Genomic DNA, 13,076 nt, shown 5'->3' on the forward strand with positions numbered 1-13,076 from the left:
CAATTTATTTGTTCTGGATTTGCCTCAATAGGTTAATCCTCATGCAATTAGATCACAATAATACAGAATCATAAAAATATTACACTTAAAATATGTTTACATTCTAACCCTGAAACAGCTCACTTCCAGGCATACATGTTCCTGGAATGCTGTTGCCCCAAACAATGGCCTGAGCCCTATCTTGTGTACCACATACTGCGTAGTTTCCTTTTTCCTAGAACATGCACTGGAATTGTGATAATCATCTTTATTTCTTTTATGTTTGTAGTGGTTCAGTTGTGTTTAAATATCTGTTTCAAACATATATCTTTGCCCAGAAGTTACCTTAATATTCATAAAAATCTCAGAGACTTAGAAAAGAATTATCAGATGGTTTTCAAATCCTCATACCCTCACGGATTTCTCCTTATCTTAAGAGGCAGGTATGTGCCTCTTCACATTCTTGACGTCCTTGGAGAGTAACAGTTCTATTTTATTTTGTCATTTAATTTTGTTGTTTTAAAGTAGAATTGCCAATTTTTAAAAGCTAAGTGTGGCTGAAACAAGTGGTATATTTGGATTTTTAATAATATTTTTCCCTCCCCTTTCCCTTTCCCTTTCCTTTTCCCTCTCCCTTTCCCTTGCCCTTGCCCTTGCCCTTGCTCTTCCCCTTCCCCTTCCCCTTCCCCTTCCCCTTCCCCTTCCCCTTCCCCTTCCCCTTCCTCTCCCCTCCCCTCCCCTCCCCTCTGCTCCCTTCCCTTTCCTTCCCTTCCCCTCCCCTCCCCTCCCCTCCCCTCCCCTCCCCTCCCCTCCCCTCCCCTCCCCTTCTCTTTGTTATTAAATACATCCCAATGTGCATACTTTTTTGTTTTGTTTTGTTTTCCAATGATGCAAACATTATTAATGTAATTTTTTTATTTGTCTTCCAACAGTGTTTATTTCTGATTTAAAAAACTAACTAGAACAGATTTTCTCTGGGTGTCACAATCTGCTTCTGAGCAAGAAGTTTTGAAGCAGGCAGTGTAATATTCAGTGGGCTCCCTATTGAAAAGGGATGTTAGTAAGAGGGGCCTGTAACACTTAAAGGAGGCCTAAAAAAAAGCTGGAGAGGGACTTCTTGCAAAAAAGTGCCCTATCTAGTGATCGGGTGAGGAGGAATGGCTTCAAACTGAAAGAGGGTGGATTTAGATATCAGATATTAGGAAGAAATTCTTTAATGTGAGGGGGTGAGGCACTGGAACAGGTCCTCAGAGAAGTTGTGGATGCCCCATTCCTGGAAGTGTTCAAGTCCAGGTTGGATGGAGATCCAAGCAACTTGGTCTAGTGAAAGGTGTCTCTGCTCATGCCGGGGGGGTTGGAACTAGATGATCTATAACAACCCTTCCAACCCAAACAATTCTTTAGTTCTGCCATTCTATGATCTGCAAAATAAAACCTCAAATCAAATTTCTTCTACTTCATAGAAACTATATTAAAATGCCCTTATTAATTGCTTATTTATATCTAATCTCTTTAATTTCCTTGTCTAACACTTGTTCTTTAAGCAGCTGTTAAGTGATTTTTTTTAAAAAGTTCCAAATGGAGGTGAAAATTATATCTTTTCATGATGCTTCCCTCCTTCCTCATCTGACACCGTTGGTTATGTGTGTACACAAAGAAATGGATTAGCAAGCAAACATAGTTCAAAAGACTGTTTCATGTCTTAACCATCATGACTTCCATTTTAAAACCTGCATCCAAAAGACAAAAGGCTCTGAGTACTGCTAAAATGCTAAAGCTTCACTTTGTTTCAAAGGGAGGAAGTTCATGTAAGTATGGTTAAACAAAGAAGGAAAAATGTGGGGACAATATGCCTTCTTGATGATCAGGAAAAGTATTTTTGGTTTTTGGTGTGTTGGGTTTTTTTGTTTGTTTGTTTTTATTAATTTTTTTTTTTTAATTTGGAAACAGGACTTTTCAGTTGATTGTCTCTATCATTAACATCATTTTCTGCTGCTGTGATTGAAATGCTGTCAAAGATTTATTTTCAACAATGTCTTCATGAAGAATGGAATAAACTATTTTAAAATAAATCATTCTACTTACAGGTGAGCTTTGATGAAAACCTTCAAGCAAATTAAAACAATTTTGTTCTTTTTTTTTACTATGTCAAGGACTTCTCTGAGCAAAATAACCTTATTTGGTTTAAAGATTTGACTGAAATTACTAAGTTCAGTGACCAATATTTTTGTGTTTATCATGCTATGAATGCTAAAGTTTTTTTCATTTTATTAACACAAATTTATTTGTAGATATATAAATATATATAAATATATATATGCATACACATATCTATATATTCACAGAATAACAAAATCATTTCCTTTGGAAGGAAGAGTTGGAGATCATATTCAACTCCTTAGGTCATGCAGAGTCACCTAGAATGGGCTGCCAAGGACTATGTTGAGTCAGATTTTTAATGTCTTGGAGAATGGAGAATTCACAGCCTCTTTGGGCTGCCTGGGCCAGTGTTTGACGACCCTCACAGTGAAGTCTGTTTTCTTATGCTCAGATGGAACTTGAAGTGTTTTGATTTGTGTCTGTTGCCTCTGGAAATGTCAGCACAGAGAAGAACACGGCACCTTCCATTGCCATTTCCAGGTGTTTATATACTGTAATAAGCTCCTCCCTGAGACTTCTCTTCTTCAGACTGAAGAATCCACGCTCTCTCAGCCTTTCTTTATACAAAAGATGATCCAATTCCCTTGTGACCTTGTGCTGGAATTGTTCTAGTAAAGCTACATCTTTATTGCACTGCGGAGCCCAGAAATGGGCACAGTACAACAGTGGATTTCATGTGCCTAACTTGAAGAAGATAAGAAATTTGTTATTACATACTTTAGGCAAATGAAACATTTAATTGTAAAATTAGCAAATTTGTTTCACTGGATTGTAATTTTTACTTAATTTTAAAAATTAAATTGCAAATTATAACTTTCCATAGCAATAGAATGCTAGGATCAACAACATTAAAAGTATAATGGTTCTTTTAAAATTTCCCCTGTTCCAAGTTTTGCAGATCATTGGGGTGCTTTATCTCCAGAAACTGTTTTCTGAGGTTACGTCAAAGATGTTGTAGCCTTTAACTTTCAAAAAAACATTTAGGCATCTCATAAAAATAAGACTTTTAGATTTTATAAATAATTACAGCATTAGAAGGCACTTTTATTTTTGGGTTGGGATTATGTTACTTAACTGTATTAGGTGAAAATTATGATACTTCTAAATCTCTAATTTACTTCCCATAGTTGAAAAAAACCCCAAGTATTATACTTGTAAACTCTTATAAACATTTTATCTGCTAGTAATTAAACAGGGGTAATAGTTAGCACCCAAAAAGCTACTATTTATTCAGAGAAGAAAAACAAAAGTATTGCATTTAAAGAAATTTCATTAGAACAAAGATGTAAAAGAGAGTGATTCAATTGACTGCCAGTCAAATTTGTGTACTTCTTGCTACTGCAGAAGTAGATTCCCTTTGCAATGCTCACACGTAACCCCTAATATATATATATCTGGTGAAGTAATTCCCAGCAAGATGCACTTTGAGTCTGTGATACAGCCATCATCATCTCTGGGAAATATTGCAAAAGCCATAGGAATGGCACCTTTTCTGTTTTCTTTGACCATTGCTTTGAAATGTCTTCTGTAAAGAAAGACAATAAATATGCTGTACATGTGTACATAGACTTTTATTTTATAATGAAAAATGACTGTACTAATTAGATTATAAAGGGCAAAATACCACTGATGCCTTGAAGTGGCTACCTGAATGCAGAGGCTAAATGAGATTAAGAGAATAAAAGGAGGTACTTACTTGGAAGGCCTTCAAAGGTACACCTTGGGCAGTCAAAAGCCTCCAAGGGGCTCCACCCAAGATGGATGCTGGATCACAGGTTTTTCAGACTTTGGTCCATTTGCATGTCAGGGTTAATTCTCCAATTATAATTTCAATGTAATTTCCCCAATTTTGTCCCCCCTGCCCAGAGGCTCAGTTTACATGTTTCAGGGCCTGAGACAACAAGGCGTCCCTGAGTTCAGGCCCAGAGAGGGTATATTATGTCTAACCAAAATGTGAAAACAGTAGCTAACAGGCTATATGAAGTTTCAGAGTTACATACTAGGCAGTACAGGATCAAATATAAAAGCTAAAACCTAAGGCATCACCATGACTACTTAATTAGTAGCAATAATAACAGTGATAATCCTGCAAAAATTTTAAAAATTCAGGTAACATTTGAAGGACATTTAGATCAGCTATTTTTAAAGAAAATATATGGATTTGCAGTTAAAGAATTGCCTTAATTCAAATCATATTCTCTCCAAATAAGAATCATTCATTAAATGTGTCCAGAGTCTCTAACAGGTATGAGTTTGTGAGGAACCCAGGGAGGAGTCCTCGTTGCACAGGCACAGCACAGTGCCTGGTGTGCCTGGGACTAGCAATGGTGTGGTCCATAGTTAGCAGAGCAGGAAAGGAGATACACAAATATAGTACATTTATAGAATTCTGGATGGAATTGGCTCCACCATCACCCCTTTTATTGTGACAGTATTCTTTCCTTTTGTTTCTCTTGAACCACAGAAATCAGCTGCATAGAGAAAAGCAGTTGTGATCAGGGGGTAATGAAAGGCAGTAAGAAAGAAGGGAGAGGACTGAAAAAAACTCTTTCCAAAGCAAAACATATTTTATTTAATTTGTCTCTTATTCCTTCTTTTAAATTCGTCTCTCCTCCAACAATTCAACCATTACCTTTCTCCATGAATAGTTATATTTCCTTGTGTCACATCAAGTTTGAATTGTCCTCCACAGTTCATTCTCAATCTCTGTCCAAAATTGAAGTTCCATCATGATTTTCATCCCTTTTTACACTTCAAATAAAGAGAAGGGTTTTTTGGGTTATCTAAATAGGACAGGAAAAGTAGAATGTCACTAGAGATTAATGGTCAGATTACATAAGCCTACATAAAAATAAAGCAAATAAAATCAAAATCTTTTATGAAATTAAAAGCAAATCTATTGACTTCTGAAATTGAAGTGTTCTTCTTATTCAATGTCTAATTGGTAGAATTTTGGCACTTTCAATACTCACTTAAACTGCATGGAATCCTTGTAAAACACCTGCCTACAGATATTCACTTGCTTAAAATACTTAAATTTCCTGCAAAGTATTATGACTGCATCTGCTCCTACAGTACTCCTGTTAAAAGTCTTGACAGTTTGGAAATCACTTGTCAAATTATCTCACAGCAATTTGAGGTATGGTGGAACTATAAAAGTCTTTCTCTGAAGCAAGGATTACTAAGAGAGTGTTGTTACAGCTGATAATCTCATACCCAATGACAGTTATGTTCTTATTTGTTTTATTCCAAAAGAGATGCTAAAGTTTGAACTTGAACTTGAACTTCTATGAAGTGTTTCTCCCAGAAAGGTTTGCCTCAATGACTAAAATAACTTCTTGTATATCTCTAGTGATTTTTTTTCCCCCTCCTTGATGTAAAATTTGTTGTACTGTGAACTGTCAGGGTGGTTAGTGGGAGGTGTGTGTCAGTTTTAATATTGCAGAAATATGCTACAAAAAATGAGTAGAATTTTAGGCAGAAGACACAGGTGTTGAATGTCATTGAGTGTCATGATATACGTCCTTAAGAAAGAGTTAAATCCAGAATTAATTTATGTAGTTGTATTTCAGTGCAAGTTTACCTACAGTTTAATAGTCTGTACTGGATTGAAGTGGCAAGGTTTTGCCTTTGGGGGAGCTGCAAGGGTGGCAAGACCTGAGAAGGTGCCCACATGTCAGACACAGCCAGTTCCAACAGGCTCCAAGAAGGACTCACCGCTGGTCAGCGATGTTGGTAGTACCACTGGGCTAAGATTTTCAGGAAGGGCTAAAAAGCACTTCACAAGAGACCCTGAGAGAGTAAAAGTACGTGTAAGAAACAACTCTGCACACATCATGGTCAGTGAAATAGGAGGTGGAAGATGTGCTCCAGGCACTGGAATAGAGATTTGTCTGCAGCCCATGGTGATGTAGGTTGTCCCTCTGCACCCTTTGTAGGTCCACAGTGGAGCAGGTACCCATTCTGAAGCCCACAGAGGATCCCACACAGAAACAAGTGGATGCCCAAAAAAGGATTTGACCTACAGAGGAGCAAGTTTTCTGGCAGGACCTGTGAACCCATTAGGGACCCAGGCTGGAGAAAGTCAAGAAGTATTGTATCCTATAGGAGGGACCCAACGCTGGAGCAGGGGAAGAGAATGAGGAAGAAGGAGTAGCAGAGACAACACACTTGTTTTGAACTGACCACAACCTCCATTCCCCATGCCTCTGTGCTGCTTGGAGGGGAGGGTGTATGAGAGGTAAGGAGTGAATTCGACCTGGGAAGAAGGAAGGGTTGGATATAAGGGTAGATTTGTTATTATTTCTTATTACACTACTGTTTTTTTTAATTTTAATTTTTAATTGGTATTATTATTAGTAGTAATAATAATAGTAATAATTTCCCAAGGTTTTTGCTTGTGATTGAAATTGTTACTGGATCTCCCTGTACTCAACTCAACCCAGGAACTTTTTCATCATATTTTCTTCCCTTCTGCTGAGGCACAGGCAGCTTGGTGGACACATAGCATCCAAAGTCAACACACCATGTATTCTTATATCAGGGAGTATGTGACAAAGATTTGTTTCCACCAGGGAAATTCCAAAGAGCTGTTCAAGTCAGACAGGTCAAAAATCCAGTAGCTAGCTAAAGGTCATATAATCCAAGAAGTTGCTTAAAAAATTGTTCCCTAGCTTGTAAAAGACACAGCTGAGGTTCTAGAAAAAGGGATAATGAAAAAATGTATCTTTCAAATAGGAGCTAACAATTAGGCAAACCATAGATTTAATTTTAAATGTCAAACATATGCAGAAGTGCATTTGCAATCTGAAGCATTGAAGGCAAAATACTTCCAAATAACGCAGGCAAGACTGTGTTAAAATATTCTGTCACAAAATGAGTGGTTTGGGTGGTTTAAAGAATTACCAGGACAGGTATCAGCAAAAGCAGGTTTAATATTGCTGCCTTTCCCTGGTGTTAAAATTAAGAACCAAACACGTTTTAAGGGAAGAGGGGTTTTTATCTTGGTATTTATTTAAGGATCCTTAAAGTGCACCACTTTGTCCAGGTGGAATGCGCTGAAATGCACCCCGAAATGTACCCATACCATAGATTGCATATACAATTTATAGACCTTGCAAATTAGCATATCTATCAAATATTCCCAAATATAAGCTTAAATGAATAGTGTGATATCCCCCCCATCCCAAGGAATTCCCCCCTGGATGGGCCTATCTTAGTTTACAGGATGTGTTCTAGAGAGGACTCTGGTTTCTCAGGATAGCATAGGGCTTTCTGGCCCCAACTGTGAGACCTCCAGGATGTTTGTTCTCCTGGCTTAATGGAATATTAGAACTATGCTAAGTTATCAGCCTTAAGGAATTGCAAGTATGCATGCTGAAAGCACTGAGGATACATAAAAGCTACGTAAAATGGTACATAAAAGTTACGTATAAGAAAAGGCAAAAAATCATCATGGCATCATTGGAATTTGCAGAAGAGTTGACAAATTTTGATGGCAATATTCACTCTGCTTAATACGTGGATGAAACATACATGGGAGCATTTAATTAGAATCAATTCAGAATGATTCATGTGGAGACTATAGGGTGAGGGGAAGGCATAAAGGTGTAAGAGGTAGACCATACATTTAGTCACAAAATTCAGAGCGGATCCCCTTTCTTGCTAAACTCCTGACAGAATGTAGCTGCAGCTGAGTCCATTCTTAATTCCAGATCAACAGTTTATGTATAAAGGCTGAGAACAGCACTTAATCACTGACTAATTAAAAAAGCTGTAAAATAGGATTTATTACAATTGTACTGTGGCCTAGTATAGATTCAGAATAGTGATATTCATGCTGTACATACTATAAGGTATTTTATCCATTCACATACACATGCACACAGACATTAAGGAGTACTTACAAAGGCATTGCTGTGAAAAATTTTACTTGAGAGTCATAGAAATGCTCACATCTAATGTTTTGGCTCTTCTCAGTGGGTGAAGGGTTGAGGCTTGAGATATAAGGATATCACCCCAGGTCCTGCTGTCAGTCAACGGTGCTCTGAGTATCACAAACTCTCCAAAGAGTTCTAAGAGGCATCTCTTTCAGAGAAAAGTGCTGGCACAGCCCACTGTGGCCTAGAAGAACTCAAAGGCTCTCACTTAAGACCACTGTTTATAGGATCTCAAGATGATTGCTTTAATCATATATAAATTTTCCAGCCTCGGGTCTGTAGCTGCTGAAGCTTCCAAAGCAATTGGAAATTGTTTCCAGTACCAAGTTAAATTGTTTTCAAAAACTCCAGCAACAATGATACCATGACCCTTCGGCTATGATTCAGGGACAGAATGTTCCAACATTGTCATGGAATGAATGATTCTCCCTGCTCTTGTTCTTCACAACAGAAAGGCAGCCAGTGCTGCTCTGGTGCAGTCAGTGCCATACTACCCAAATCATTACACAAAGCTCAGGGGTAACAGGAACTCCAAGATCATATCTTGGAGAAAAAAGAAACGAGGGATGGGATCTGGTGGTGGGCTGGGTTCAGGGGGTGGATACACATTGCCGCATCTTCTTGGTTCGGGAATTTATCTATGATATAGCTTCTCCAGAGTAAGAAGAAAAAAAAACCAAAAAAGGAAATCAAGGGAATAAATCATCTCTATGCCCATTACACCTTCTGAACAGTGAGGTTCTTGTATCTGCAAAATGTATTATGATAAGTATCAGAATAAACTTAAATATGTGACTTTAATTCGTGTTTCCATGTGAAATCAGTTTTGCAGCTCCAAAAAGACTGAAATGTTTCATATTTGCATATCCTCAAACCAAATTATAGTATGCCTAATTAATACTTTTGACAGAATTAATACAATCCTTTGCTTAACTGACAAGGAATTTACCCACTGAGTAACTTTTTATAGCAATAACCTGAATTCACTTATTGATGAAAAGTAGTGGAAAAGACTGTGCATAAAATTTTTCTTTAACTTAAAGAAAGAATGGCAAATAGGAGTGCAGGTGTCTTCTAGCAGATCAAGGAGAGATTTATTTAATTTCATTCAGAGATACTTACAGTCTACCTGGCTGACAGCTGACACTGATGACACTGAGAATAAGCACATCGCAAATAAAACTCTTAATATACACAGACATTTTAGGACCTTTGTAAAATACTCAGTTTCATTACTTGCATTTCCAGGGATTAAGTACTGAAGTTTACATTTTGCAGGAACACAGAATCATTCTCTTTTGGCTAAACTGAAGTAAACCAGAAGGAGTCCTGCTGAAGCTAGCTGGTAGTACAACATGTCTGCATGTGAGGAAAGCAACAAATCTAGGATTGGCTGCAAAGCATCTTGGTAGGCACAATGCCTTTCATATACAAGCAATGCCCCAACAGCAATTCAGATGTAACTCAAACCTTTTATGAAGACTGATTTTTTCCAAACAATAAAAATAAAGACTATAAAAGATAAGTAAGTAAAATTTTCATCTCATATTTGGTTTAAAATTGATAAAAATAATGCACAGGGCACCAATTTTGAACTTTCATTGTGCTGGAATTTCACAGAATTCAGAGAATGTCTGGGTTGGAAGAGACCTTCAAGATCATTGAGTCCAACCCATGCCCTAGCACCTCAACTAGATCATGGCATCAGGTGGATTTGCATTATTGCCTTTTAAACACAGAAGTTGAGCAAGTTGCTATTAAAACCTTTTAGCACATTAAGTTCTTATGTATTCCTGGGAATAGATATTCTGGGAAACTGCTTGCGACTGCAGTTTATGATGCTTTGTCTACTAGAATAGCTAATAGATTAAGCTGGTTTTGAAATGTCTACAAGGAAAAAAACCTGTAGATTCCACTAGTATAAAACTAGAATAACAGAATAGTGAATTATGTCTATGGTTTCCTTTCCTTATTTCTTTTAACAGCTTGATAGTCTTTGATTCTGACTTCTCTTCATGTGATTTATACTTTGGAGACAAAGATTACTGAGATAATAAAACCCACATCACTTGTCTGCTTCTCAATTAATTTATTATTTTTGGTTGAAACCTCATATTTGTGATTATAGAAATTATATTTAATCATGGGGTGTAACTCAAGCATTCAACAGGTTTACTGCCAAAAAGAGTATTATGGTGTTTTTATTCTGCATCATTTTGCATTCAGAAACTTATGGAGAAATCTTAGCATTCAGATAAAAGTAGCAAAAACCTGACTATCTTCAGAGAAAAGTCAACCTTTTAACTAGGAAAAGCACAGTCCTACAACATTCCATTGCTTTGTCTTTCTTTTGTATACTCACAGAATTATTCTAATTCCCTTTTATAGTATTTTTGGATTTTTCCAACACTTTTTTCCCCTTTTTATTTTCTGTTACCATTTTATAAATTATTTTTCATATACCAACAGGGCTCAGAATTCGTTCAGAAAGCTAAGACCACTACTGTGTCAGATACTTTATCACTAAGTGAAAACTTTCCCATAGTGTAGGTGTACTCATAATTTAAATGATGAGTGTGATCATACTCTTCAATATCCATAGTTTATCATTAAGCTTATCACTTTTCAGAGCATATAATAGATCTTAAAATCAATGATTCTGTATCTAAATTAAGCAGTCTAGCATCTCTGCAAAAATTTCATTCCCATTTGACTAAGATTAATAATGGTTTTACAAAGGAAAAAAGAATATAGAGAAGTGTATTTTGGAGAAAGGGAAGCTAAATTTTTTTAATCCTTCCATTTCCAGAACAACAGGTTAGTTCAGCTGTAGAGATATGGTTCTGTAATGTGTTCACTAAATTAATAAATTAGTTCCTAATTGTAATACTCTGCTCAGCTTGAAGTACTATTGCAGCCATAACACACACACACATATATATATAGCAAAGGGTGGGGTTTGAATTAGTTGATCTTTAAGGTCCTTTCCAACCTAGGCTCTTCTATGATTCTATGATTTAATATAACTTTTGAAAGGAGCCTATATTAATCGAAGGCTAGTCATACTTTTTTGCAATGGTCTTGATAATAGCATTCTGTTGAGTATGCCATACCTTTTCTCTCTTTCCTTTTTCTTGCATTAGGTTCCAAGTGCCAAAAATGACAAGCTGTAGAAATTATTCTCTATCAGCGGCTTCTGCTCTCTCAGGCTTCACTGTCAATTCTGTTGACAACTTTACAAATGCCTCTGGATCTCTCAGAGAGTGATCTGTTGTGCCTGTGGAGAGGATGCCTGGTAGTCTTGACCACTATTTTATTTTAATTAATTTCCCTTTCACAGTATTCTACTATATGTAAGAGTATTTTTAGTTTGAAAGGAAATAAAGATATCTGGAAAATATATGTTCTTTCCTTCAATTTCCTAAAAGAAACATCAACCAATGTTACACTTAGGAATTCCCCAGTTACATCACTGACCTAGTATTTAAAAAGGAGAAACTTCTAGTGATGGTCCTTTAGAACAAAAAAATATATATTTAAGACATCTTACAACACAAAAGTTGAAAGATCTTTTAAAAGATACTGCCTCTAGTATTATGCAGAAGGGGGCCAAGAGGTGCAACACACAGAAAAATGGTGGCTTGTTTTTATTTTATTTTATTTTGTTTTGTTTTAATTTTTGTCAGTTTTTTTCTCTTTGTGCAGTTTATTTTGCTGGTCTCAGCAGGCTCTTCATAAGCTGAGCCCATCAGGAATGCTCATGGTGCCTCTGTGATAACGTATTTTGGAAAGGGTAAAAATCACTGTACAGCAGCAAGATAAACAGCTCTGCAGACACTAAGGTCAGTAAAGGACAAGGGAGAGGCAACGCTCCAGGTACAAATCAAACATTTGCCTGCATCCCATGGAAGAACCCCCACTGGAGCAGGTGGATATGCCCTGGAAAGAGAAGAGACCACACTGCAGCAGGCTACTGGCATGTGGAGAGGAGCAGGCTTTCTGTCAGGCACTACCACTTGTGGGAACCTACGCTGGAACTGTCTGTTTCTGAAGGACTATATCCCCTGGAAAGGAACTCTAGCACATGGGAAGGATCCACACAGGAGGAATTTGTGAAAGACTTCATCACATGGGAGGGACTTGACACTGAAACAAGGGAAAAGTGAGAAGGAAGAAGGAGCAGCAGAGACAAAATGTTATGAACTAACTGTAACCTCCATTCCTAATTCCTCTCCACTGCTTCAGGCAGGGAGGTGATAGAAGTGGTAGGAAGAAAGAAGTGAAGTTGACCCTGGGAAGAAGGGGAGGGTAGGGGAAAGATGTTTTTATTTCTGTCTTTGTTTCTCACCATCCTACACCATTTCCACTTGGCATTAAATAAATTTTTCCCCACTCAAGCATCTTTTGCCTGTGGTGGTAAATCAGTGTTTTCCTTTGCTTTCTCTCTGAGACTTTTCACCTATTTTCTCCCCTATTACTGATGAGAAGAGGGAGTGAGGAAGTGGCTTAGGGGGCATCTGACAGCCAACCAAGGGTAACCCATCACAGTGCTGCATGTGTGTACTCTTTGGAAATACCATATTTCAACATTATACTTGTGATTTAGCTGAACTTTTCACATCAATTTCACTGCTGTGAAAATCAGAAAAGGATATAATTTGGCATATTTAAAATTAATTGAAAACAGGTTTAGTTAATAATTTTGAAAGTTGATATTGTGCAGTTAATTAAAGATTTATCTGTATATGTTAATTTATCTAACTACTACTTTTACCACATCATTTAATTCCTTTCAAGGATGTGTAGACTTAATTTTTTTTTTAAGATTCACTAGTTTTGAAAGTATTGTGTAATTTTTAACCTAATAAATTTCTTAGGATGATACCTAAATATTAAATGTAGTCTTTTTTTTTTTTTCTTTCAAAATTTTACTTAAAAAAATAAATAGGAATAAATTACTACCTTTTTATTTGTATTGCATTTATGTCAATGGTAAAG

The 13,076-nt window shown here is 36.8% G+C and overlaps 1 long non-coding RNA gene across 2 annotated transcripts; it reads left to right on the forward strand.

Moving 5' to 3' along the window:
* Positions 1-1,937: 1,937 nt before the first annotated feature.
* On the forward strand, positions 1,938-12,757 carry LOC125324037. Of its 2 annotated transcripts, XR_007202757.1 has the most exons (4): positions 1,938-2,066; positions 6,078-6,379; positions 9,357-9,486; positions 11,784-12,757. It is a non-coding gene; the product is annotated as an uncharacterized LOC125324037 (long non-coding RNA). The 2 variants fall into 2 exon arrangements; XR_007202758.1 differs by lacking the exon at positions 9,357-9,486.
* Positions 12,758-13,076: the final 319 nt, after the last annotated feature.

This window comes from Corvus hawaiiensis, chromosome 3 (genome assembly GCF_020740725.1).
Source record: "Corvus hawaiiensis isolate bCorHaw1 chromosome 3, bCorHaw1.pri.cur, whole genome shotgun sequence".
NCBI lineage: Eukaryota > Metazoa > Chordata > Aves > Passeriformes > Corvidae > Corvus > Corvus hawaiiensis.